This window comes from Mesoplodon mirus (assembly GCF_964341445.2).
Source record: "Mesoplodon mirus genome assembly, chromosome: 2".
Classification (NCBI taxonomy): domain Eukaryota; kingdom Metazoa; phylum Chordata; class Mammalia; order Artiodactyla; family Ziphiidae; genus Mesoplodon; species Mesoplodon mirus.
The window spans coordinates 72,085,576-72,111,643 of record NC_138977.1 but is presented as its reverse complement, the minus strand read 5'-3'; positions in this window follow the sequence as shown (position 1 = coordinate 72,111,643).

The following is a 26,068-nucleotide window of genomic DNA, read 5'->3' as shown; positions in this document are numbered from 1 at the left end:
CAGCATATGCTGCCATGCTGCTAGTAAACACCAACAAGAAATTAAATAAATTATTTTGAAATTTTCTTGCCCAGATACCTACTATGGAATTTTTATTTTAAAAGTCACTACTTGAAAATGAAGACCTTAAAAATAAACATTTTATATGCATTTGTTTGAACATTTAATGTTAATTTTAATTGCCCAAATTCTTGCCCCAAACAATGTGAAAGATAGTACTTTCATATTGTTTGGGGCAAGAATGAGAAGTTTAATACAAACTAGGGATATAGTATGCCAAAATTTACTGTTCTCCTTAGTTTATATATACTCTATATATTCTTCTGCCAAATTAATGTGTGTTATAAAAAATAATAAATAAATTGTGTTATAGAAATTCATCTTCAATAATGTAGTTCCATCCACCATTTACAATTTTTTATTTTCATTTTTGGCTACAACATACTGAGAAATCTATTTTGATTAGAGTGAAATAGCTCACTTATGATGAGTTTGCTAAATCTGAACCTCAATTAGTCAATTCATTCAATGAAAAAAAAATTAGTATGCACATAGCCCAGTGCCAGGCATATTGTATATAGTTTATGAATATATGAAAAAACTCTTCTATGACAACTAGTGAACTAAGTACCTCAGATTCAGAACACTTGACCCTCAAAACTCTCCTAGTCTAACGAAGAATACAGGGAAGTCAAATTCAGCATGATAAGTGATACAGTAAGAGTATGAAAATTGAGGAAACACCTAATTCTCGTTGGCCAGACAACCGTAGGTTCAAAGGGAATTATAAGATTGTAGCTATGAAAGAGGCTATACATGAAAAGTGATTCATAACCTGGGGTTTGAAAGATAAGTGGAGGTTATCTAGGTGGGTCAGTATATTCTGTTTGAGAACAGATATGGCATGATATGGTACGATATGACATGTTTTATTTGGAGAAATGCAACTGGCAGCATTCAGAGACATCAATATTAATAATTGTTAAAAGCTATAGTTAAGCTGTAGGTAATTTTTATCTTTCTCCTGCCATATTTTATCATTTCCCTTCACTCAGATAAAAAGGGAATCTAACTACCCAACCAAAAGCAAAATAAGTTACCAGTTAAAGAGTCAAGGGGTTTGCACATAAAAACATTAAAAATGTATGACTCCTCTGAGTAAAAATAAAACCAAGTCAAATGAAACAACATTTTAAGTTTAAACAGAAAGAATTATTACTTTAAAAATAGGGATTTTTAAGATCAATGGTAAGTTTTTAAAAATTATAATGTGAATATAAATATTTTTGTTAGTTTCCTTCCAAATATGAAAACTATATTTTAATAATTAGAAGTCACATGTAATTCATCTTTCATGTTTGTTTTATATAATATACTGAAGGTATCTTCTGATTAGTCACTTTTATTTAATATTTTATTACTCCTGCTAACAGATAATATAATGGTCAAAAAAAAATCTTGGGAATTATTTTTAAGTATAATATTAATATTATAACTTTTGTATTAATAACTATACATTGCTAATCTCCTACATCTAATCAAGCATATTTTCAACTCACAAAAACTCAGTTGGAAATTTTAAATGAATCTTAGGAAGTCCATTAAAACTCTTAGCTATTTAGTATCTTTACTACATGATGAATGATACTGACTTTTCATTAGAGTAGGTATGTGTGTAGGATCATTTCTTATTATCAATGCTAAAAGTTTACACTTCCCACTTGGTGTTCTCAGGCTCTCTTCCTTACCTAAGACTCTGCAGTGGCCACACAACAAAATTGGTTTTTGTCCTGATGGGATTAATATTAGAAGCCTCCTGATTGCAAGGGTATTTGGCCTCGCTGCTGGCTTATGCCTCCTGATGTCAGCTTTGGCTATAAGCCTGGGCTCTTGAGCTCCATCATTATCCTCCCATAAGAACTCTATCCATTTTGTGTAGGTTTGACAATTGCCTGCTCATTGTTTCTTGCTGTTTTATATTTGTATGTATTGGTTCCCTTTGGCCATCAAAACTATACTCACTCTTACACCTATCTTGATTCATCCTGATGTACAGCTCTATCAATTAGTATTTCCTCTTCTTCAACTTCAAATAAATGGATTCATGCAGTGTATATTCTTCAGTGTCTGGCTTCTTATGCTCAAAATTTTCTCATGAGATACATTCATGCTTTTGGAATACAGCAATGGTTTCTTTTTTTCCATTGCTGTATGGTATTTTATCAAGTTGTATGTATAGCAGTCAAATTAGGCATGCTCAAATACAACTCAGTAATTCTATTGTCAATGAAATGAAAAGTAAATCAGTATAAAGGATCATGTACATAGATACTAAACCTACTGTTACGAGTGGTAGTAGGGCAGTGGACACCATCTGCTTCTCCCCATCTTTGGAGCAGTGGGCAGATAATTGTGAATATAAACCACGAAGGTATTCAGAACAGTTAAATGCAATTAACTAACTGAATTCTTCAAACCACGACTAAAGTAAATATATATTACTAAAGGGGAAAATGACATGGAGAGTAAAATATATAATTACCAAAATAAAAAGTGCAAATGCATACAAAGAAAAGAGTGATGCCCATTTTCAAGAACACACACTAACAAATAATGCATTAAACACATTAGAATGGCTGTCTGTGGAAAGTGGATTGGGGTGGGGGAAAAAAACAAAGGAAACGAGAGACAAACTTTGAAAGAATAAATGATAATATTTCATGCACTGAAGGTATATGATTAATTCATTACTCCAAACCTGAGGTCCAACAAAAGAAAAAAAATATCTAATCTCTCCAAAATATTTGTCTCTTAAATATATCTTACTATAGCTACTGCCATAGCCCAGTCTCACTTGTGTCTTAAATGGACCACTGAAACACTTTTCTGTTTCATGCTTTCACTCTTTCACCCCTGTGGTCCCTTCTTCACCTAGCAATCACAGTGAGTTCTTTGAAACTTGAATCTTGTCAGTTCCCCTTCCCTTCCCTTCCTTGTTTAAAATAGCTGATAGAATTTCCTATTAGACTACTTCAGTCAAACAATTGAGTTGATTGGCATATGTTGTCACAAAAGAGATCAAACACCATGGGAGAAATATTGGGTATCTCCATAGGAAGATATTAGAAGGGACTGGTTATAAAATTTGGACTTGTGTTGAGTGATTTTAGGTAAGGCTCATTAAAGCAAGACTTTGCTTTGGACTGGGTACTGACAAAAATGGTACAATTTTTATCATTCATTATCTCAATAATTTGCATCTAGTTGGCAGAAGAAATCTAGAAAAGTTAAAGCTATATCAAATTCTTTACCAAAAAGAATGAGCAGACACTCATGTTAGTCAAGTGATAAGATGCTTGGTTATATTTGTGGTTTGCAGTGTGTTATTGGTTTTGTCTATGAAATGGTCTTTTGTCTCATACCATCACAGTCACAGAGTGACATTATCTGAACTTGGTAGTAAAATTTTTGTGTTTAATAGGAGAAAATCGTAGCCTAGTTTTTTAATGACAGGACAAACAGCTCAAAGATTTCTTTTCTTTTCTTTTTTCACTTTACTTTTTTAATCAAGGCAGATGAAGTCAGGTTTCAGGACATTAATTCATGATATCTAGATCCTTACCATTGCCAACATTGTTCAGGAAGGTATTGAGAGAATATGGTATAGAGTTGGACACAATTTGGCCCTCTTTGATCTTTTTGTTGCAGACTGAATATTTGAGTTACCTGTTGTGTAAATGGCTGCAAAATAACATGCAATATTCTGGACAGGATACATGGACCAACTGTAACACAAACAATTGCCAAAAACAAAGTGACCATCATTCTTTGTAATTGATTCTGAATCCAGGGTCGTACACAACCAAACCCAGGCAATGAAAACATGTAACAAAATGCAGTTGAGACTTTTTTAGTTACAGAATTGTAGAAACTATGTATATAGAAAAAAATAATTTAATAATGATAAAAAAAGAATTAGTTAACAGCAAAGACACAAAAATGAGTATAAAATATATAGCTGAATCACAATAATGGCAGAGCACAAGAGCAATGGAAGGAAGCAATGATATATTAATCTGAGTGATGAACAAGATAATAGGGCTCTAGAGATACATTATATCTTTAATGGTCCAATGTTCTGGTATTTTTTTTTTTGGCTACACCAAGTGGTGTCTGGGATCTTAGTTCCCCCTCCAGGGATAGAACCCATGCCCCCTGCAGTGGAAGCATGGAGTCTCAACCACTGGATAGTCAGGGAAGTCTCTTGAATGGTCCAATGTTCTTTATGATGCCTACTGAGTTTTCTGCTCTTCATCCGTTTCTGTGTCTCCTCACTCTGGACTTCCAGTACCACAGACAGCCTGAATAATCACTGGTACATCTCCAGTACTGAGAAGAGACTGTGTAAGAGTGATCACTAATTATTGAAAAAAGAATGAAAAGAGTGTGTCTTTCTTGCTGAAAGAACCTAAAACACAACCTACATCATGATTCACATTCACATATAATTTTCTCAGATACATTTCTCCATCTCCAAGGATAAAATCTTTGCGTAGACACACCAGAAATACAGCTACACGTGGAACAACTCCTACAGAACACCTACTGAACGATGGCAGAAGACCCCAGACCTCCCAAAAGGCAAGAAATTCCCCACATACCTGGGTAGGGCAAAGCAGAGAGATTCCCGCACAGAGGATCCGTGCTGAGCAGCACTCACCAGCCTGAGAGGCTTATCTGCTCGCCCGCCGGGGTGGGCGGTGCTGGAAGCTGAGGCTCGGGCTTCGGTCAGAGCGCAGGGAGAGGACTGGGGCTGGCGGCGAGAACTCAGCCTGAAGGGGGCTAATGTGCCACAGCTAGCCGGGAGGGAGTCTGGGAAAACTCTGGAGCTGCCGAAGAGGCAAGAGACTTTTTCTTCCCTCTTGGTTTCCTGGTGCGCAAGGAGAGGGGATTAAGAGTGCTGCTTAAAGGGGCTCCACAGACAGGCGCGAGTCGCGACTAAAAGTGCGGAGCCCAGTGACGGGCGTGGGACGCTGGGGCTGCTGCTGCCGCCGCCAAGAACCCTGTGTGCGAGTGCAGGTCACTGTCCACACTGCCCTTCCGGGAGCCTGTGCAGCCCGCCACTGCTGGGGTCCCGGGATCCAGGGGCGGCTTCCCTGGGAGAACGCACAGCACGCCTCGGGCTGGTGCAACGTCACGCCGACCTCTGCCGCTGCAGGCTCGCGCCGCACACCATGCCCCTCCCTCCCGCCCGGCCTGAGTGAGCCAGAGTCCCGGAAGAGGCTGCTCCTTTAACCCTGTCCTGTCTGAGCGAAGAACAGATGCCCTCCAGTGACCTACACACAGAGGCGGGGCTAAATCCAAAGCTGAGACCCAGGAGCTGTGAGAACAAAGAAGAGAAAGGGAAACCAATCCCAGCAGCCTCTGAAGCAGTGGATTAAAGCTCCACAATCAACTTGATGTACCCTGCATCTGTGGAATACATGAATAGACAACAAATCATCCCAAATTGAGGAGCCAGGAGTCAGTGCTGTGCCTCTCAGGTGGGAGAGCCAACTTCAGGACACTGGTCCACAAGAGACCTCCCAGCTCCACATAATATCAAACGGCGAAAATCTTCCAGAGATCTCCATCTCAACACCAGCACCCAGCTTCACTCAACGACCAGCAAGCTACAGTGCTGGACACCATATGCCAAGCAACTAGCAAGACAGGAACACAACGTCACCCATTAGAAGAGAGGTGGCCTAAAATCATATAAAGTCCACAGACACCCCAAAACACACCACCAGACGTGGTCCTGCCCACCAGAAAGACAAGATCCAGCCTCATCCACCAGAACACAGGCACTAGTCCCCTCCACCAGAAAGCCTACACAACCCACTAAACCAACCTTAGCCACTGGGGACAGACACCAAAACCAACGGGAACTACGAACCTGCAGCCTGAAAAAAGGAGACCCCAAACACAGTAACATAAGCAAAATGAGAAGACAGAAAAACACACAGCAGGAGAAGGAGCAAGATAAAAACCCACCAGACCTAACAAATGAAGAGGTAATAGGCAGTCTACCTGAAAAAGAATTCAGAATAATGATGGTAAAGATGATCCAAGATTCTATTTCCCAGATCCAAAATCTTGGAAATAGAATAGACAAAATGCAAGAAACAGTTAACAAGGACCTAGAAGAACTAAAGATGAATCAAGCATCAATTAAAAACACAATACATGAAATAAAAAATACTCTAGATGGGATCAATAGCAGAATAACTGAGGCAGAAGAACGGATAAGTGAGGTGGAAGATAAAATAGTGGAAATAACTGCTGCAGAGCAAAATAAAGAAAAAAGAATGAAAAGAACAGAGAACAGTCTCAGAGACCTCTGGGACAACATTAAACGCACCAACATTCGAATTATAGGAGTTCCAGAAGAAGAAGAGAAAAAGAAAGGGACTGAGAAAATATTTGAAGAGATTATAGTTGAAAACTTCCCTAATATGGGAAAGGAAATAGTTAATCAAGTCCAGGAGGCACAGAGAGTCCCATACAGAATAAATCCAAGGAGAAATACGCCAAGACACATATTAATGAAACTGTCAAAAATTAAACACAAAGAAATCATATTAAAAGCAGCAAGGCAAAAACAACAAATAACACACAAGGGAATCCCCATCAGGATAACAGCTGATCTCTCAGCAGAAACTCTACAAGCCAGAAGGGAGTGGCAGGACATAATTAAAGTGATGAAGGAGAAAAACCTGCAACCAAGATTGCTCTACCCAGCAAGGATCTCATTCAGATTTGATGGAGAAATTAAAATGTTTACAGACAAGCAAAAGCTGAGAGAGTTCAGCACCACCAAACCAGCTTTACAACAAATGCTAAAGGAACTTCTCTAGGCAAGAAACACAGCAGAAGGAAAAGACCTACAATAACGAACCCAAAACAATTAAGAAAATGGGAATAGGAACTTACATATCGATAATTACCTTAAATGTAAATGGACTAAATGCTTCCACCAAAAGACACAGATTGGCTGAATGGATACAAAAACAAGACCCATATATATGCTGTCTACAAGAGACCCACTTCAGACCTAGAGACACATACAGACTGAAAGTAAGGGGATGGAAAAAGATATTCCATGCAAATGGAAACCAAAAGAAAGCTGGAGTAGCAATTCTCAAATCAGACAAAATAGACTTTAAAATAAAGACTACTAGAAGAGACAAAGAAGGACACTACATAATGATCAATCCAAGAAGAAGATATAACAATTGTAAATATTTATGCACCCAACATAGGAGGACCTCAATACATAAGGCAAATACTAACAGCCATAAAAGGAGAAATCGACAGTAACATAATCATAGTAGGGGACTTTAACACCTCACTTTCACCAATGGACAGATCATCCAAAATGAAAATAAATAAGGAAACACAAGCTTTAAATGATACATTAAACAAGATGGACTTAATTGATATTTATAGGACATTCCATCCAAAAACAACAGAATACACATTTTTCTCAAGTGCTCATGGAACATTCTCCAGGATAGATCATATCTTGGGTCACAAATCAAGCCTTGGTAAATTTAAGAAAATTGAAATTGTATCAAGTATCTTTTCTGACCACAATGCTATGAGACTAGATATCAATTACAGGAAAGAGCTGTAAAAAATACAAACACATGGAGGCTAAACAATACACTACTTCATAACGAAGTGATCACTGAAGAAATCAAAGAGGAAATTAAAAAATACCTAGAAACAAATGACAATGGAGACACGACGACCCAAAACCCATGGGATGCAGCAAAAGCAGTTCTAAGAGGGAAGTTTATAGCAATACAATCACACCTTAAGAAACAGGAAACATCTCGAATAAACAACCTAACCTTGCACCTAAAGCAATTAGAGAAAGAAGAACAAAAACATCCCAAAGTTAGCAGAAGGAAAGAAATCATAAAAATCAGATCAGAAATAAATGAAAAAGAAATGAAGGAAACGATAGCAAAGATCAATAAAACTAAAAGCTGGTTCTTTGAGAAGATAAACAAAATTGATAAACCATTAGCCAGACTCATCAAGAAAAAAAGGGAGAAGACTCAAATCAATAGAATTAGAAATGAAAAAGGAGAAGTAACAACTGACACTGTAGAAATACAAAAGATCATGAGAGATTACTATAAGCAACTTTATGATAATAAAATGGACAACCTGGAAGAAATGGACAAATTCTTAGAAATGCACAACCTGCCAAGACTGAATCAGGAAGAAATAGAAAATATGAACACACCAATCACAAGCACTGAAATTGAAACTGTGATAAAAAATCTTCCCACAAACAAAAGCCCAGGACCAGATGGCTTCACAGGCGAATTCTATCAAGCATTTAGAGAAGAGCTAACACCTATCCTTCTGAAACTCTTCCAAAATATAGCAGAGGGAGGAACACTCCCAAACTCATTCTACGAGGCCACCATCACCTTGATACCAAAACCAGACAAGGATGTCACAAAGAAAGAAAACTACATGCCAATATCACAGATGAACGTAGATGCAAAAATCCTCAACAAAATACTAGCAAACAGAATCCAACAGCACATTAAAAGAATCATACACCATGATCAAGTGGGGTTTATTCCAGGAATGCAAGGATTCTTCAATATACGCAAATCAACGTGATACACCATATTAACAAATTGAAGGAGAAAAACCATATGATCATCTCAATAGATGCAGAGAAAGCTTTTGACAAAATTCAACACCCATTTATGATAAAAACCCTGCAGAAAGTAGGCATAGAGGGAACTTTCCTCAACATAATAAAGGACATATATGACAAACCCACAGCCAGCATCGTCCTCAATGGTGAAAAACTGAAACCATTTCCACTAAGATCAGGAAGAAGACAAGGTTGCCCACTCTCACCACTGTTATTCATCATAGTTTTGGAAGCATTAGCCACAGCAATCAGAGAAGAAAAGGAAATAAAAGGAATCCAAATTGGAAAAGAAGAAGTAAAGCTGTCACTGTTTGCAGATGACATGATACTATACATAGAGAATCCTAAAGATTCTACCAGAAAACTACTAGAGCTAATCAATGAATTTGGTAAAGTTGCAGGATACCAAATTAATGCACAGAAATCTCTGGCATTCCTATATACTAATGATGAAAAATCTAAAAGTGAAATCAAGGAAACACTCCCATTTACCATTGCAACAAAAAGAATAAAATATCTAGGAATAAACCTACCTAAGGAGACAAAAGACCTGTATGCAGAAAATTATAAGACACTGATGAAAGAAATTAAAGATGATACAAATAGATGGAGAGATGTACCATGTTCTTGGATTGGAAGAATCAACATTGTGAAAATGACTCTACTACCCAAAGCAATCTACAGATTCAATGCAATCCCTATCAAACTACCACTGGCATTTTTCACAGAACTAGAACAAAAAATTTCAAAATTTGTTTGGAAACACAAAAGAGCCCGAATAGCCAAAGCAATCTTGAGAACGAAAAATGGAGCTGGAGGAATCAGGCTCCCTGACTTCAGACTATACTACAAAGCTACAGTAATCAAGACAGTATGGTACTGGCACAAAAACAGAAAGATAGATCAATGGAACAGGATAGAAAGCCCAGAGATAAACCCACGGACATATGGTCACCTTATCTTTGATAAAGGAGGCAGGAATGTACAGTGGAGAAAGGGCAGTCTCTTCAATAAGTGGTGCTGGGAAAACTGGACAGGGACATGTAAAAGTATGAGATTAGATCACTCCCTAACACCATACACAAAAATAAGCTCAAAATGGATTAAAGACCAAAATGTAAGGCCAGACACTATCAAACTCTTAAAGGAAAACATAGGCAGAACACTCTATGACATAAATCACAGCAAGATCCTTTTTGACCCAACTCCTAGAGAAATGGAAATAAAGACAAAAATAAACACATGGGACCTAACGAAACTTCAAAGCTTTTGCACAGCAAAGGAAACCATAAACAGGACCAAAAGACAACCCTCAGAATGGGAGAAAATATTTGCAAATGAAGCACCTGACAAAGGACTAATCTCCAAAATTTATAAGCAGCTCATGCAGCTCAATAACAAAAAAACAAACAACCCAATCCAAAAATGGGCAGAAGACCTAAATAGACATTTCTCCACAGAAGATATACAGACTGCCAACAAACACGTGAAAGGATGCTCAACATCTTTACTCATTAGAGAAATGCAAATCAAAACTACAATGAGATATCATCTCACACCAGTCAGAATGGCCATCATCAAAAAATCTAGAAACAATAAATGCTGGAGAGGGTGTGGAAAAAAGGGAACACTCTTGCACTGCTGGTGGGAATGTGAATTGGTACAGCCACTATGGAGAACGGTATGGAGGTTCCTTAAAAAACTACAAATAGAACTACCATATGACCCAGCAATCCCACTACCGGGCATATACCCTGAGAAAGCCATAATTCAAAAAGAGACATGTACCAAAATGTTCATAGCAGCCCTATTTACAATAGCCTGGAGATGGAAGCAACCTAAGTGTCCATCATCAGATGAGTGGGTAAAGAAGATGTGGCACATATATACAATGGAATATTACTCAGCCATAAAGAGAACTGAAATTGAGCTATTTGTAATGAGGTGGATGGACCTAGAGTCTGTCATACAGAGTGAAGTAAGTCAGAAAGAGAAAGACAAATACTGTATGCTGACACATATATATGGAATTTAAGAAAAAAAAATGTCATGAAGAGCATAGGGGTAAGACAGGAATAAAGACACAGACCTACTAGAGAATGGACTTGAGGATATGGGGAGGGAGAAGGGTAAGCTGTGACAAAGTGAAAGAGCGGCATGGACATATATACACTACCAAACGTAAGGTAGATAGCTAGTGGGAAGCAGCCGCATAGCACAGGGAGATCAGCTCCGTGCTTTGTGACTGCCTGGAGGGGTGGGATAGGGAGGGTGGGAGGGAGATGCAAAAGGGAGGGGATATGGGAACATATCTATATGTATAACTGATTAAATTTGTTATAAAGCAAAAAAAAAAAAACACGGAAAATAAAAATCTTTGCGTAGACTGTGGGAAATGAAGTTGAACAACTGCAATTGCATCTTCATGGAGCTGCCTTTTAATGTGTACTATATCCTATTGTTTTTCCACGATACACATGTAAACTCCTCATTGAAAATAGCCATTACCCTTTCCAGGCATCAGCAATCGTACCTTCAGGCTACATTCTTTACTTTCAGCATGTCTATGTTTTGTGAAATTTAGAAGTTATTTCACCAAAGACTTGATATTTATCTTCTACCCAGATTTTCAAAGAGCCTCAGTTCATAGTGAAAAGTTTAGGTCACCCAAAGCTAAGAGAAACTGAATAAATAAACACACACACAAGTGTAAACACAAAATCATGCCCCCTGCATAAATCATAATTACTCACTTAGTCTTTATAATTGAAATGAAGTAGGCCTAGAGATACTGTACAATACCCAATTTTAGAATAATTGTCAGCAGTGTGTTTGCTTGTCCCTAAGATCCATAATCGCAAAATGTCTGAGATAAAATGGATAAGAGACATTATGTGGTACCACCCTTTCATTTTCCAGCTGAAAAAAAATAGGTTTCAAAATCAAGTGACCTGATGTCATATTCCAAGTATATATCTTGATGTGATTACCACCTCCCTGCCTGTGTTGTCTTACTATATTATATTTTTCCCTCTCTCCTTCTTACCATGAAAATAGTGTCATCTGCCTACATTAAGTGACTTGACCAGGCTTTGTTTATTGTTGAGGTTTGATACCACCATCCAGGCTCAGCATCACACAGCTCTCTGTGCATGAGACCTCTATGGGTGGTTTTAATGATTAATCAATGTATGTACAGCTCTTTGAAAAATATCTGAAAATGAGTAAACATTTAGTAAATTTTAGGTGCCATAATTATGCCTAACTAGGCTGTGAGATTTCTATACCCTTACAACATTTACTGTGTCCTTTCTATGAGTTGGCATTCCAATTTCTGGAGAAATAAATGGATTATTCATTGTCCATTCTGATGCAACTTTCAGTCTCCTGGAAGTATTAGACAACAAACTGGTAAATTCTAATTTGCATAATAAGTTTTATGAAATGAATATTTGCAGGACTTATAAGAATACAGAGGAAAAGTGAGTGCTTAGAGAATGAGCTATTATTTCAAATCTTGTTAGCTCTTTTTACCCCCTGATATATAGAATTATTTGTATTGCATTATGTTAGGTAGTTCAACTATGTGAAGAGGATGTGTATGGGTGGTGAGTAGCCAAAGGAATTAGGCCAGTTATTGCCATTGATACCTATTCTTACTATTTCCTTTTCTCTGTTTGCTTTACATTTATTTTGCTCATTTTCTAGTTTCTTGGGATAGAAACTTAGATTAAGACCTTTCTCTTTTATAATGCAAGCATTTAGTGCTATAAATATCCCTCTCAGCTTCATTCTACATATGTTAATTTATTTTCATTCTTATTAAGTTCTCTGTATTTTTAATTTTTTTGAGTCTTCCTTTTCGATTTATGGATATATTAGAATTGTGTTGTCAAATGCCCAACTGTTTGTAGAATTGCCTGATGTATTTCTATTACTGATTTCTAGTTTATTTTATGATCAGTGAGCATAATCTGTATGATTTCAATTCTTTTAAACTTGTTGAGTTTTGCTTTATATCCAAGGTGTCATCTATCTTGGTAAATGCTCCATAAGTGTTTGCAAAACAGGTGCACTCTTCTATTATTGAATGGAGTGTTCTATGTATGTCAATTAGATTTTTTGGATGGTTATTTAATTCAGTTCTATATCCTTGACAACTTTCCACCTATTATTTCTACAAATTAATGAAAATGAAATGTTGACATGCCAAAGTAGAAATGTAGATATGTCAATTTCTCTTCCCATCTCTATCAGATTTTGATTTATACATGTTGTGGCTCTGTTGTTTAGTGTCTAAACATTTAAAATTGTCATGCCTTCTTGGTAGACTTATCCTTTTATTACTATGTAATGTCTCTTTTTGTCTTTAGTGATTTTCTTTACCCTGAAGCCTACTTTATCTAATAATAAATGCTTTTTTAAAGGTAATATTTACATGGCATATCTCTTTTCATTCTTTTACTTTCAATCTACCTGTTTCATTATATTTTAAGAGAGTTTCCCACAGAGAGCATACTGTTGGGTTATTTTTTTCCACACTGCCAATTGTCAATCTTTGTGTTTTCATAGATGTAAACCATTTGCATTTTAGATAATTATTGTTTCATTAGATACTTATTCATAAACCTTTAGATAATTATTTTATTAATTGTGACATTTTATATTCTTTCATTTGCTTTCTCTGATTCAAAATCCTCCTGATAATTATTTTATTAATTGTGACATTTTATATTCTTTCATTTGCTTTCTCTGATTCAAAATCCTCCTTTTTTTCTTACTTTCCTGTGATTTACTCAACACTTTTATAGGATTCTATCTTCATTTATTTATAGTGTATTTGAGTATATTGCTTACTATAATTTTGTTTTTAGTTTACTCTAGTTATTACAATATACATAAACAAGTAACTCTTTGAAAAGAAGCATAGAAAATGTACTTCCACTGAAGGCTTTTTATCCTCCTCATTTTTTAAATAAAATTGTCTTTGACGTTTCTTCTACATGCAGTGAATACATCAGATAGTATTCTGATGTATTGTGATGTGCTTAATTATTATGTCTTTTTGTGTAGATTTTGTTAGGTTTATCCTACTTGGAATTCACTGAACTTCTAGAATCTGTAGGTTTATGTCTTTTATAAAATTCCAGAAGTTTTCTAGTTTACTATTTATTCATATACATTTTTAGTCACACTGTCTCTTCTCTACATCTAGGACTCTAATTATATGAATGTTATTTTTGTTATTGTCACACAGGTCCCTGGAACTCTGTTGTTCTTTTTTGTAATCTATTTCTCTCTGCTTTCCAGATGGAGTAAATTCTACTGACCTATCTTCAAGTTCACTGATTTACCTCTGTCAACTCAACTCTATTATGGATCCCATCTAGCAAGATATATTTTACCTGTTTCAAGAGTGTCTATAATTGCTAGGGAAGCATTTTACTTTAAAATATTTGTCAGATAATTTCAACATCTAAGTCATCTCAGTATTAGTTTCTCTTGACTTATTCTCTCAGTCAGAGTGTGATTAAGCTGGTTCTTGTTATGATGAGTAATTGATAATTGTATCCTGGATATTTGGGGTATCACACTGTGAAATTTTGGTATTTTATTTAGCAGGCAGTTACTCTGTTTAATTGTAGTTCACAGGTGCTGGTGAAGGTAGATGCTCAGCTTTCTATTGGGTTCTGTTGATACTACCCCAGCAAAAGTGGAGTTCTGTCTCACACTACTCTGTTACAGTCAGGTGGGCATACAAGCAGCTCCCAGCTGGCCACCACCAGAATGGGAGGGTAAACCAGAGTGATGACTACTCCTTGTTCACACTGCCTTATTCAGTCTTGATGCTGATGAAGGAGTGTGAATGTTCAGTTTCCCACTAAGTCCCACTGAAACTAGGTGCCAGGGGAATTTGGAGTGCTGAAAAGCTCCAACTCATACTGCCTTGTTCATACTCTGGACTATGTTGAAACACTCTGGCAGGGGAATCAAAGCACTGCCTGCTTCCACTAAGCAAAGGATGGAAGTAAATATAATGGGCTGGGGTAAATGAAGGTATATGCTGCTCTGACTTAGGAGAGGTGTGAATAGGATAGAACCATGGGAATTTAAAAAACATTGTTATAGAATTTTCACAGATTTGAAGAAAATAACTTATTTTGAAATTACTTTTGGTAGCTAGTTTGTGTTCTTTTGACCTGAACATGTTCTGAGACTGAACCATGTGTAACGTTTTTGATTCAGGGCATCCAGAGAATCCCTGAAATAAGGCCTTAGATAATAAGGTTTGTCATTTTGCAGGCAGGACTTTTGGTTAAGTAAGATCCCAAAGTCTTTGAGATAACTTAAGCAAAGATGTTAAGAGGAGAAATACTGGTGAAGAAGATGAGGCATAATATAATGTCAGATGATTTATACATAACTCATGATAATTATCTCAAATTTCATCTAAGTTAAGGCAGCCTAAATCCATGTCATTGTGATATAAAGTCAGACAATGAATAAGACTGTGGCAATTTTCTGAACTTCAATGGCCTAAAAATATTTCAATGATATGGAATTAAGAAGAAACTTCTAGGTCCAATATAATTCATATTCAACCAAACAGGACTTTTGTTTGTTTATTTAAAATGATTTCAATATTTAACTTATAAAGTACTAATCTAATATTCTTTCCCTTAGGGTTTTTGTACTCTGACATATCAACTGATCTTCTTTTGTTATTGTTTATAGTTATACTTCTTCTTTAAAAAATGATTGAACCATGCATTCTGTTAGTTCCCTAAATTAGCTATTTCTCAAATACATCTGTACATGTAAATGTAATCTATACATGGCATGGAACTATAAAATAATGCCTTAATATTAACTTTATATTTTAATTTAACACAGGAAAAGTTAATTTATATATCAGTGCCATGCCAACAAGATCAAATGGACTTAGAAAAGCATTTTTTAAAAATTTTCCTGATATCGATTACTACTTGAGAATAAAACTAATGATATTGCATTAATAATATCTCATCTGTCCCAGACAATCATTTCACCAATCCTGTCAACACTTTTTAAAATCCCTTACATTAATTTTTAGGTTTGGATAATAAAAATTCATCTCTTGCTGTTATGAAATATGTATAGTCCTTTCAGATAATGCTATCCACAGTTGATATAATATAAATAAGAGTTTTTATACACAAAGATGCATAGATGAAACTATTATGAACAGCTAACAGATTTTGTCTTCATTTAAGTATAGTTTTATGCATATACTTGCATGTGTGTATGTGTGTGTGTGTGTGCATGCATGTGTGTGTGTGTGTGTGTGTGTGAGAGAGAGAGAGAGAGATAATCCACATATGGGTTCAATATTTAATGCCTTCTTTTATTCTATCGCTATCAATCAGATCATCTCTCGTATATACAGAGAAGTTGTTTATCTCCAAACTAGCAATTACAGTACTGCACTGATGGCACATCCATTCGTATTCACTTTCTTTCTTACTCAATATATTCATTCATTTTTCTCCACCTCCCAGCACAATGCTTCCTCATCAAATTCTAAGTGTTATCTAGTGTGTCTCTTTTCTGTTCTTATTTGACAAACATCAATTCTGAATCACTACCCTTGTTTGTGTCAGTTCTTTTCATATCCCCCATGTTGGGGATGCCAGTGAAGAGACAAATTTATGTTATGAAAACTGGGCACGTTTGTGTTTTGTGTCTGTTTGGCTGGGCATTGTCACCTCTGGTTGCTCTCTCCTTTGTCATTGAAATATCTGTTGTCTTGACTTACAGTACCCAAAGTCTTCATCAGGAAGGAAGCTGTTTTTGAATATGTTCTAAAGTCTACAGAGTAATCCAATTGAAAAAATGATTGGGAATAATTAAATTGTCTCTAGCATTTACAGGGCTGTGACGACTTTATTAACTTTGTCACATAAACATTAATGCTTTCTCCTTCAAACTAACTGTGGTTTGTGAAATCTCACTCTGACTGTCATTAAAGACATCTCTGTTTCATTGAAAATTCTCACTGCACTGGTTCCCAGGTGCTTTCAAATTTCTGACTAGAATGTGTGCTTTCCTTATGATTAGACTATCGGGCAGACCTAAACTTATTTTTTATATGTTCAATCACCTTGCTACTTCCATTTAGATTTAGAAATCTGACACTAGAGCTGACCAGAAAACCCTTAAATCCACAAATACATATATTTCATAAGAATAGTTTTTTTTAATAAATAAGCTTAATAGGTTTCCTTTGAATACTAGCACTGTCCAAATTAAACTAAGAACAAAATTAAATTGATTATTCATCTAGAGAGAACTTCTGGCTCCTTAAAAAGTGCCTCAAGAGAACAATTATTTGGATGGAATAGGATTAAGGTGTAGGCCTCAACTTTTCAGGCCCAGAAAGATTTTCTACTCTTCATATATGTGATTGTTTTTTTTTTTTTGCAGTTATGATTACTGCTAATAATTATGATTATTTCATGAGCTTTAAAGAATTTTCAAATACTGCAAGCTTTCTTACTGATGGTAATAGAGGTATAGAAAAATAAAAAAAAACAAAGAATGCTAGTATTTATTTAGTGTACAAATTAAAATATTAGAAACATTGAAAATTAAAGTTTTCTATTTTTTTATAAAAAACCTACCAAGAGTAGTTTGAATAGTGCTTGTCTTCTTCTTTCCCTATAACATACAAAATGGAGTGAGCATCTTTTCTAGTCTTTCTTAACGTGGATCAATTTCTAACATGTTATCCTTTGTAATTTCAATATCATAAAAATTTCCAAGAATTTCTTAAATGTGAAGATTTTTTTGCCAACACTTCCTCTGGGACATTTTGATTCTTCTCCTCACAACAAATTTCCTCGTTTATGTAGATAAAATTTGCCTTTATTAAGTTCTTCCTCTAGAGTCAGTCTCTTGAGTGGTGGCAACGTCAACATGTATATAGTTAACTCTTTTTTTCTATAACTCCACTTACTTTCTATTTGAATTCCACTTTGTTTTGTTTCTCTGTTGCATTTTCATTTTTGCTGGCCAATCTCTCTCTCAATTATCCAGTTTTGTAAAATGCCATGTGGGTTTACAACTGGAAGACAGGGAGGCAACTGCACGCTTACTTGTCTGTGCCTGACCTGACTAACAGGTGTTCAGTGACCAATCACAGACAGCATTTAAAAGAAGTGGCATAATTGGTCACTGATCATGCTATATATCTGTTAATTATGTAGTGATTTATGGACTCAAGACCAAGTAACAAAGTTTGTACTTTACACAATTATTTACAGTTAATATAGAAACTGAAATTTGAGACATGTTTTTGGGGGACTAGTGTTAGTTAACTAAACCATGATGACTCAAATTCATATATATTCATAAATTATTCTCAAACAAACAGTCAATTCCAATATTTATGGAAATTATTTTTTCTCTTATATATAATTTCTTTAAATATTTACCTGTTCTTGTGGCCCCCTTCCCTTCTTAATTTTTACCTAAGGATTAAGGCAGGGAATAGTCCATTGTCAGCACATTTATATTTGTTGTTTTCCTCCTTCTTCTTACTCTTCTTTTTATGTAGATTCTCTTAAGCTCTAGGGCAGGGGTCCCTAAAATATGTATCCCCAAGGGGCAAGCAAGAAATACAGTTGAGTATTGCAGAAAAGGGACTTATGGTTAACTGAAGGACTCATGCTCCTTGTGATAGACTGAGTATCTACTGGCTCCAGAAAAATCTCAGAGATTCTTGAATCTCTGGTCATGCCAGAAAGAGAACTCAGTCCTCCCAGATATTTGGAATTTTTTCCAATAGAAAGCAGAAATTTTTCTTTTATAAAAATTGCCTTGTATGGCAGTTCCTCAAACAATTAAAAACAGAATTATCACATGATCCAGCAATTCCAGTTCTGAGTATATACTTAAAAATTTGAAAACATAGACTTAAACAGTTATACACCAATATTCATAGCAACATTATCCACAATAGTCAAAAAGGTGAACACAACACAAGTATCCATTGACAGACGGATGGACAGATACATACAATAGAATAGTATTCAGCTTTAAAAAGGAAGGAAATTCTGACACATGCTACAAAATGGATGAATCTTGAAGACATTAAGCTAAGTGAAATAAGCCAGTCACAAAAGGATAAATAGTATATGATTTCACTCATATGAGGTTCTTAGAGTAGTTAAATTCACTGAAACAGTAAATGGAATAATGATTACTAGGGGCTGGAGGGAGGAGAGAAGGGAGAGTTATTATTTAATGGGTACAGAGTTTTAGTTTGCAAGTTTTGCAAACACTAATGGCACTGAATTATATATTTTAAAATCATTTAGATGTGCTATGGATATATAAAAAAGCATGCCTTTCTTTAAAACTTGGTAATTCATTCATGAAAAAAAAAAAAAAAAAACCTGTGTAGGAAGAGTTGAATCCAAGTGTTTTAAGGGACTAATGCTGATGAAACATGACGGTGGGCTCCATAAGAAAAGACTAAATAATTGAATATATTACTGATAGGAGAGAGCTTCTGTTTTGACTTGTTGAAGGAAAACACATTCTCTTAACATTTACATATCTGATGATTATATGAATTTCACACAGGCTAGCTTCTGCTTCAAGTAATTTTAACATTATTTTTCCTCTTCCATTACTTACATGATTCAGATCCTAGTTCTGTAGGACATTTTCAGGTGATTTCTAGTTTTTCAAAATCATGTAAAAACTTTCTAGGCCTTTCTATATGGTTATAGCTAGAAATACTAGTCATGGAAGTGATTGCAACCCCATGGAAATATTCATCTAAACCCAAATAAAATATATCCCTCCCTAGCAGAGCCTCCTTAACAGATTTTTAAAATGCTCATGGCCACCGTAAGATGAAGATGACTCATCATGAGGGAAAGTGAGACAGAAGAGAGGTCTTAGTGGAAAGAGTTAACCAATTAAAAACAAGAGCATTCTGGGTTGAAAAATAAACAAACTGTAATTCTGAGGGAGCAGTATACAACAAAAGAAAAAAGGAAAGGGTAAAGAAGACACTACAGAAAAGGGTAAAATGTGGTTTAATTAGCAGTGCTGATGATATATATTAAACAGTTTTACTTGGATAGTAAGATATAGACATTGGTATAACCTAGGAAGAAAGCTAATGAGAATTATAACTCCATAAGATCTCTGAGTAAGGAAATTTTTAAATTTAAAAGAGGGGTAGGGAGAAGAAATAGAGTTTTGTACACAGAAAAATAATTATTTAGCAGAGCTTTCTCAATAAAACAGGTGGAAAGAGATTCTGAAACAGAAGGCCAATGCAATGAAGCAATGGTAATAGGACAGGGAATGTATGAACTTGGCTGAGTACTTGGCAGAGAGGGAACACCAGATTTATGCACTAATGGTGCAAGATATAAAAAGGAGGTACTCAGAAGAGGAAGAGATGGGTAGAATCAAGAAGACTTACTTGCCAGCTACATTTGCCATCTGTTAACATGACAGTGCATCATAATGCAAAATTGTTCATAAACACTAATGAATCAACTTTAAAAAAATACAACCTGTGACATCTGATGAAGCACAGATAATTGATCACTTGTCAATTTACAGATTAAGCAGAATTCATTGACAGCCTGAGTATTCAAACTGTCAACAAAATTGTATGTCCTGTGAAAGAGAAATGTTATTCTGAATACTGTTTTTTTTAAAAATAATGTCTTTATATTTTTTAATTAACAAATATTTTATGATTATGTTCAAGATACTAACTAAGACTGAAGTTCTTGGAGAAAAGGTAAAATGTTGATGAATATGATACTAAGATTTGGGGATACCTTATATTATGTACTGTCTCTCATTAATAGAAAATTGTGCAAATATTCATAAAATCATAATAGAAAATTTAGAGGAAAATAAATTTTGAGCAAGAATGTATACTGTAATTATATCATCATTGAGTTGGTAGTTGATTAAGTATGTTTTCCTATAATTTCTTAGGATATGGTAGATTTTGCCATGGAAAGAGCAATAGTATTTTGGATTGTAGAAATGGAGGGTATTTTCAGAGGCAATCATAACAGTAAAATCAAAATTCAGCTTTTTCCCTGGTGACGAAGTGGTTAAGAATCCGCCTGCCAATGCAGAGGGCTGGATTCAAGCCCTGGTCCGTGAAGCAACTACTGAGCCTGTGCTCTATAGCCAGCCAGCCACAACTACTGAAGCCCACATGCCACAGCTACTGAAGCCCATGCACCTAGAGCCTGTGCTCCACAACAAGAGAAGCCACCACAATGAGAAGCCCGCACACTGCAATGAAGAGTAGCCCCCACTCGCTGCAACTAGAGAAAGCCCACATGCAGCAATGAAGACCCAATGCAGCCAAAAATAAATAAATAAATAAATAAATAAATAAATAAATAAATAAATAAATAAATTTTAAAAATCAAAATTCAGAGATCTCATGGGTACAATTTATTTCTGCTCTAGCAGGATTGATTATTTTCCTCAGGGTGGATGATATGAAGACAATACTGGTGAAAAAAAACCTAAAATATAAACATCTCACTGCTATGGAGATAAGAGACAGCCCCACTTCTAGGCACCTCCATTTTTTTTTTACTTTATCTTGTCACACACTTTTATTTCTATCATTAGATCCTTAAAGTTCTATCTTTTTAAACTTCATAACAGTTGGACGGATGAGATGATCCAGGCTTTTGTTCCCTCAAAAAGCAGACAATAATTAAAGTGATCATGGTTAAGATATTATAAATGAGTAGTTACTGAATCTATTTAGATGAGAGTCAAATTGTATACAGTCCATTCTCACGGAAAAAAATACGGCTCATCTGAGATTATATCTGAAGTTGCATATTTTCATGATTTTGGCATAATGATGTTTTACTGATGATCTTCTATGTTGTTTGGTTGAGAATCTTAGGTGTTAGATGGTAGAAGGTGCATGTATACATTATTTTAGCATGCCTAAGCCAAAAAATAAACATTAAATATTTTTGGATACTACTTCTGATTTAGTTCATAAGGATCATTGTAGTAAAACTGAATTTGAACATTATTACTAAGAGTACAAGGATATAAAAAATATCTTCCCCTTTATTATAAAAATTTTCCAGACAGTTTGCAGAGATTACCTTTAAGTTTTAATTATTAATTAGGATTAAAAAATAAATGAGCATAAAAATAGTTGGCTACTGTAAGGACAATCCTTTTAAATATAGTCACCCTTTAGATTAAATATCAGATTTGAAATATAGCCTTTTAAGAACTGTAAGTGACAAACTAGGCCTTCATATTTTACTTTTCTTAGTAAAATAATTTGAGTATTGATTATACACTTGTACGTGAAAATGTCTCAAAAAAGTCTGCCTAGACATTTAGGCATTAATCACTTTGCAATCCTTTTGTAACACAAAATTTGATTGACTATTATTACCAAAAATTTTTCCATGTGCTTCCAGATGAGTGTGATCTAGTATGTCAGGTAGTAATTTAAATCATTTCTCTTGAATTTAGAAATTAATGGTTTCTTATCAATAGATTCATAATGATATCACAAGATCATACAAAAATATGACAGTACTTAGTATTAGAGGCTCTTTGTTTCTTTAAAAGAATTTAACCCTTAGGTTATTGTTGATTTTACATCATTGACATTTGTTCTCTGGAAAGATAGTCATAAAAGGAACGTTTTAAATTAGTAAAGAAATTACAATCTGAAACTACAAGCAAGACACAGTAAACTTTTGAAGAAAAGTAAATAGTGTATGATGCATGAAGATTTTCTTTCTCTTTCTTTCTCTTTCTTTTCTTTTTCTTTCATCATTTTTCTCTATTTCCTTTCATTATTTTTTTAACCTAAGCATTGTTATTGCCTGAATTAACTAATGGGGATGTGTCTCTAGAAAAATGGATGTATAACAGACAGGAGAATGATAATGTTCAAGGAAAAAAAAAACCCAGATGTATATTTTCTTTATAGTGATATATGTTCAAAAGGAATTTCAAAATGTCATAACTAAAAATATTTGTAATGATACATATAAAGTTTTTTGACCTTAAGGAATTTCAGAACTGATTTTTCTTTTGCTACAGATTTGCTGACCAGTCATAACTAGTAAATTTATTTCATTCAAGTGAAAAATATATTTGCTAATTTATTCCTCATTATGTTTTCTTTAACATAGGATAAAACATGAGATTTTATTTCTTGAAAGGTTTAATAAAACTATTTTTATAGAACACTTCACTTTTAATCTACTGAAAGCCTCAATTCAATAATATTCATTGAACATCCATATATATTAGCCACTGTATTTGACAATGAGAATATAATGCTGCACAAAAAAGAATACATTCCCAGACCACATGCAACTGGAAAGAGCATAATGTAGATAGAGTCAATAGAGGAGATTTAATAAAGAAACAGAAAAATGAGCTGGGCTGGATATTGAAGAATTAAAATTTCTATGAGTAGAGAATTAGAATGCTCTGTGGAAAATAAAAGGAAAAAATGGGAAAGAGTGAAGTCTTCAAGATGGTGACACAGGATGTTCTGGACTTCAGTCCCCCTCAAAGAAGACCAGCAATCAACTATACATAAATAAGACACCATTGTGAAAAATCTCAGAACCTGAGGATGAGGTTGAAGCAAACTCATGGCCACAGAGACCTAGAAGGACAGGATTAGAAAGGTAAAGGAGTAACTACACTGATGGCATTGTCTCCCTGAAGCTAGGCCTAGGGTTTCTGTAGTGGGAAAAAGATCCCATGGTGGACAGCCAACACCCTCCAGTTCCCAGATATCCCACTAGGGTCTCCCCTCACAAGGATCATTGGGGAAATCTGCTAGGCTTGACCACTGAGGATCAGATAGAAACAAAGGAGGGGGTGCAGGGATTATAGCCACCAGCACTCAGATCTTGGCAAAGCACATTCCTCTGGAAAGCTGTGCCCCGGCTGAGATCCCAGCCAATGACTGTCCATCTGAAGAACCAAGCCTGTGACTCGACCTGCCAGGGAACCTAGGGGACAATTCTGCTTGGTTTAGTTTACCAACCAGAGAGCTGTACAGGCTTTGGAGCCCATCCTATGGCATCACCCAGGGAGGGAAGCAAATTCAAAGCCCCACCTACAGCTGAATATAGTTTCCAGTGCCACCCAACCAGGAAGTCTAATCAGAGAATCCCCACAGCATTAGAGCTCACCCTAAAGCAGGGAACCAAGCCAACAGTCCTGCCCAAATGTGACATGTAGCCTCAGGCCCCATATAACAAGGAGCACTTAACAATGACCCTGGACAGCCTTGGAACCCACCTTACAGTACCACCTAGCTGCAGATCCCAGCCTTCGGTCTTGCTCAGGCAATGAGCCCAGCCAGTGACCCAGTCCAGTCATAGCACATAGCCTAGAGCCACATCTGATAAGGGAGCCCAAGACATTGGCCCTGCCCAAGCACAGAGCACAGTCCCTGGCCCCACCCAAGACGTGGATGCAGCTGGAGGCCTCTCCAACCAAACAGCCCAGCTAGCAACCTTGTCCACAGGGAAGCACAATCAGCAGCCCACTTAATTATATAGCCCAGGCTTCAACCCACCCAACTTAGGAGGAAGACTTTTAAGATTTGTGTTTACCCTTGAAAAATAATCTTATGGAGGTTGTGGTATAGATTTTGGGCAAGAGAGCTTCCATAGCAGTGTGTATTCTTAAAAAGCCTCTTTTTTCTTTTTTATTTTTTTTCTGTTAATTCTCAAGCAATCCTGGTCAGTGGGTTAGTATCTCCTGGGGTGTTTACATTTCAAAGACATGATAAGATTTACACCTTCCAGGAACAGAGAAAAAAATGCAAGTTTTCTCCCAGGAGGTTTATGTTATATTTTTCTGTTATCATAAGTCTAAGTAAATTACTATTGATATGTAAAATGTTCCTTTGTATCAGAAAATGATCGGCATGGGGAGCTTGTCCATCCCTTGCATTGTCAATCATCCCAACATCTTCTCCTTTTTTCTCCCCATTTTCCCAGCGATCCCACCTCTTAGCATCCTAATCAATCTTTGTCACAAGAGCTCAGATCTTAATCCATGGCAGCTTGCTCCCTCTGAGCTTTGCAAAATGACACTGAAGGTCTCCAATTTAGTATCCTGTTCTCCCACCTTGTCTGCCAACCCTGAAGCCAGCAGGGCAGTGGACACTAGCACATCCTTCTCTATCCTCAGCTCTTCCTCCAACTTTCTAACTGGAGCAGCTCTGGTTTGGCACTGGTGTCCAGCCGGCCTGCCCACAGTAGAGGCTGACCAATGAAGCAGCCATTTTTCTGCCTTCTTTGCCACAGTGTCTCAGATGCAGTTCCTCAAACAAGCACATCAGACCAGCCAGGTTTTCAGGGGTGTCCTCACACTTACATAGATGTAGATGGCCAACTGAGGATTTCCCCTGTGGATGTCTCTTTCCCAAGGCCCATTTCTTAAGTCTCCTGGCTGGCTTGTCAATTGTTGGTTCACAAACTGGCCCTCATACACAGAGGGCAAGGAAAGACCCTGAAGAAAGAAGCTAACCACCCAAGATTGGTAGGTGACAGGTTTAATAATCAAGGGAACTTACATAAAAGGTTTGTCTTGGGTGGCCACAGATGAGTAGAGTTCCCCACCCACCTGCCAGAATCTAAAAGTTTATATACAGATCTTAACTGGGTTCAGTCACATGTACCATTAAGATGGTCTCAGCAACACGTTACTCCCTCAAGGCTGGGTCCTTGAAAGCAGCTGCTACTGTTGCAACGATGGGCAGAGTGTAATTACTAAGGACGGGGTGTGTGTGGGGGGCGAGGTGAGGAGCCTTTGATTGCCCAGGTCCAGCTCTTGGGTCAACAGGCTGTCATGTCCTCTTGACCACCTCCTCTGAAAGCATGTATACCTCAAAGGTTTAAGAATACTGTATATATTTATGAAGGTCAATTTAATTTAATGTAGAGAATAAGTTATAGATGCTAATCAGCTCTTTCATATAGGATTAAAAGATTTAGTTGAAATTTGTTGTTGTAATGGTTTTACAGTGAAAATGTTAAGCTAAGAGAGGTGAGACATTATCCTCAGACTATAGTAGAGGCTGCATAAAATGAGAGTATCTGATAAGAAAACTACAAATGCACTTTTTTTTTTTTTTTTTTTTTTTTTTGCAGTACACGGGCCTTTCACTGTTGTGGCCTCTCCCGTTGCGGAGCACAGGCTCCAGAGGCACAGGCTCAGCGGCCATGGCTCATGGGCCCAGACGCTCTGTGGCATGTGGGATCTTCCCAGACCAGGGCACAA